Raw genomic sequence first — 3756 nt, 5'->3', positions numbered from 1 at the left:
AGCAAATCAATTTTCTGCATTAAAGTGTAAATCCAGTTAATCATTCAGTGATCTTAAAACATATTTTTTTTTAAAGATGGTGCAGATCATGGTTTAGCCATGTAAAACTAAAGAGCCATATAAATACCTAAAACTGTCGATAATTCCAACTTAGTAGAACCGGTTTTCATTTAGTTTGTGATCTCTATTGATAGAGAATAGTGTCTGACCATGGATGTTAAAATGAGAATTTTGGATTTCCCAAAGACTGAAAAAGAGGTAATTACTTTTTTCCATGAAAAGGGACTGTTGCCCAAAGCGAAACAGTGCGTGAATGGACACAACATGACTTTGTACTCTTTCGATAAAAATCCTCGTTGGAGTTGTGCAAGTTGGGCATTTCAGAAACTGTACGGTTTGTGTGTCAATACGTCGTTACCTCAAGGTAGAATGCCATTTGTTACTGCAATAGATTTCATTTATTTGTGGGTTTACGAATCGTCGTCTATGGCTGTTCTTAGTGACACCAGTGCGTTCTGGGCGGCCTGCATTCTATAAGTTTCTTCTATAGTTTCCATAATTTTATTGATGAAGTATTGTATTTTCATCATATTTTGTGATATTTTATTAGGAATGAGTGTCAGAGAAACACACTATAGTTAACTTCTATATACATAGAAGCTATAACAGATAAGTACCACGATTATTATGAATGAATAAAAATCGTGATGAAAAGACGTAATGTAGTGAATAGAAATTGAAATGAAAGACTATCGAAATTAAAAGGAAAGAAATGACAACAAATGAAAATCCTTCAAATATTCTAGCGAAATTTGTCCTATACTAAAAACAAAATATATTTTAAACGGTTTTTATTTTAGTATTATTGCGCTAAAACCAAAAATTACTCAAATTTCCTGGAATGTTTCTTTTACAAATGATTATGTTTTAGACAATAAGTCGAGTTTTTTATAAGTTTGATATGCGGTAAATTTTCGTTAATACTTTCTTCTTTTAAATATACTTCTTCCAAATGTATAAAAGCAATTTTTTGATCATTTATTCTTTTAACAGTTCAAATTATTACTCCAACAAACTAAACAGATCGCGTCGCGAATTTTGACATAACCATCGCTTCATGAAAACAAGCATTGACATGTTTGTTTTAAAAGTTCTGTTTATTAATCAATTTTCTATACTGTCAAATCAAATAGAATCAGAAGGAAACCATTGCTAAGAAATAGTGTCCTCTTAAAATAGTAAAATCAAGGAGGCACACTCGTGCCTCTATAAAGAGGCGACACACGACAATGTTAAGCGATCTTCGGTTCCAGTGGTCGCAGACGGATGGGGAGGGATGCATTTCGTAGCCCGAGCTCCAACTAAGAAACCTGCAAAATTTCATCCCCCTCCAACTTTTTCTTCATGGGGAAAATCTGGCCGAAAGTTTCGACCTGTCAACCCAAGCCCCCCTTTAACGTTGTCCGATCGGGCTGAAATTCACAAGTTAAGGTTCCCTAGGGCCCAGGAGCTTATCCGCGAAATTTCAGCTTGATCCGATAACTCCTTCCCTGTTTTCCAGAAACCACGCATAGCCACTTAAAATTCATGTACTTTTTTTTCCTAGACGCCTACAGGTCACATCCGACATCGGATCTGGGTGTACGAAGACTCATTCGATGCGGAATTCTCCGAGTAAGTGCCCATGAAATTTTCGTAGGAAAATCTTAACCCCCCGAAAGTTTCGACCCTCCAACCCCCCCACCCCTTTTAACGTTGTCCGATCGGGCTGAAATTCACAAGTTAAGGTCCCCTACGGCCCAGGAGCTTATCCGCGAAATTTCAGCTTGATCCGATAACTCCTTCCCTGTTTTCCAGAAACCACCCATTAGCTATTTAATTAACGGATTTCTCTCCATAAGAGCCCATGTTAATTTGAAATTTTTAAAAGCTATTGAGAAGTTATATTTACACACATGCAAGTTATTAGCTCAGTTGGTAGAGCGTGAGACTTTTAATCCTCGGGTCAAGGGTTCAAGTCCCTTACGGGCGGTTTTTTTCACAACATCAAAAAAATTTTGATAACACCTGGACAGCTTATCATTTGAGAGATAACAGAATATTAGCTTCTTATGAGCAAAAGAAACATTTCGGTCATTCTATCTATTTTTTTTCTATTTTATACAATGATTTAAAAGCGGGGGGGGGGGGTTTCCTCTCCTAATTCCTGTACGAGCAGTACAGGAATTATTAAATTACATCCACCATGGCTTGTAGAAAAACGTACAGAAATAATATGAAAAAAACTTCGTTTTCTTAAAGAGTTAAAGAGGCTGCGTCCCAAAGTCGAACCTTACAACGTACAGGAATGAGAAGAGGCAGTTGGGGGGCTGCCGCCCCCCAAACCCCCAGCTTTTAAAGACTCTTTTGTACAGGTTTTTTTTGTGGGGGGACTTCATTGTTACTAATTACTAGTTTCGGCGCAATGGTTCTCCTGTCCTCTTGTGTTTAACATTTTTCGAAGTTATTCCATTATTCATTCATTTCAATGTTTTGTTAATTAAAAGAGGACCTTTCCCAAGCCAAGAGCGGGGGGTTAGCAAAAAAACAAAAAACCTGTACAAAAGAGTCTTTAAAAGCTGGGGGTTTGGGGGGCGGCAGCCCCCCAACTGCCTCTTCTAATTCCTGTACGTTTTAAGGTTCGACTTTGGGACGCAGCCTCTTTAACTCTTTAAGAAAACGAAGTTTTTTTTCATATTATCAAGTTTAAAGTCGGAAATGTATTCATTCTAAGAAATATAATGTTTTCTGTGACCTTGGTCAGTATAGTAATTTTTTCCTTTTTCATTGACCTTTTGTCCATCAAAAAGCCTACTATTTATAATACTGACGGAGATATTCATTAACTGTAGAAGGGACTGACGGAAATAGGGGTGACTCAGATGAATTTTACTTACAGCTACAGGAACAAATAGACAGGGTACCTGGCAGAAATATGGTGTTTCCATAAGGAGAGTCTAAGACCCACCTCAGTAGAAATAGAACAGTTCCTAAGAACAGTTCCTAGAAACAGAACAGTATCCTAGCCTAGGTAAATTTGGCGTAGGGAAAGAAAACAGTAATGGTTACAGACTGCTGCAGTTTTGAGGCTTAACAATCTAGTTATAACCAATATATTATTTGGTCATAAAATGACTCGTAATTTAAAAAGGTATTTACATGATGGTAAGACAGCAGACTTTATTGATTATATTATTGTAAATCAAAGACTGGCAGGATCGATACAAGATACTAGGGTGCATAGGAGTGTTGTTATTGATGTCAAAAGTAAAGATCACCATCTAGTAGTGTCAAGGGTTAATTTAAAGCAGAAATTTAGGAAGGGTAACTATTTTCCGGAAAGATTCGACATTGGTAGACTTCAGGATGAGTATTTGAGAGAAACTTTACAAGAACAGTTGAATGCCAAACTGGAAAGCTTAAAATTTGACAATGTAGAAGATGGATGGAATAATTTTAGGAGAATATTTTGTAAATTTGCTGATGGTGAAAGCTAGGAATGCAGCTACTTAAATTAGTGAAATATGAACTAAGGTGTTGCGAAGTGGAGGCCATGGATAAAATTGTCGAAGATTTGGAAGATGCAGCTAGATGGCATAATAGTAAAATTTTGCACTGGTATGTTAATAAATTGAGAAGGACTTGTCCCTGTTAAAAATAGGAACGGGGCCATATTCAGTGATAAGGAAAAGGCTAAAGAGAAATGGGCGGAATATT

At 36.8% G+C, this 3756-nt stretch overlaps 2 protein-coding genes across 3 annotated transcripts in view; both read right to left on the bottom strand.

Moving 5' to 3' along the window:
• The window catches only part of LOC136025206 (uncharacterized), a 248249-nt gene that overhangs the window by 46382 nt on the left and 198111 nt on the right, over nt 1-3756 (bottom strand). The window lies entirely within an intron of this gene.
• The window catches only part of LOC136025205 (uncharacterized), a 222393-nt gene that overhangs the window by 120359 nt on the left and 98278 nt on the right, over nt 1-3756 (bottom strand). The gene's annotated exons all lie outside the window — the stretch shown is intronic.

Source organism: Artemia franciscana, chromosome 3, assembly GCF_032884065.1.
Source record: "Artemia franciscana chromosome 3, ASM3288406v1, whole genome shotgun sequence".
In the NCBI taxonomy this organism is placed as follows: Eukaryota; Metazoa; Arthropoda; class Branchiopoda; order Anostraca; family Artemiidae; genus Artemia; species Artemia franciscana.
Note: the sequence above shows the minus strand (reverse complement) of the source record. Positions and strands in the feature narration are given on the sequence as shown.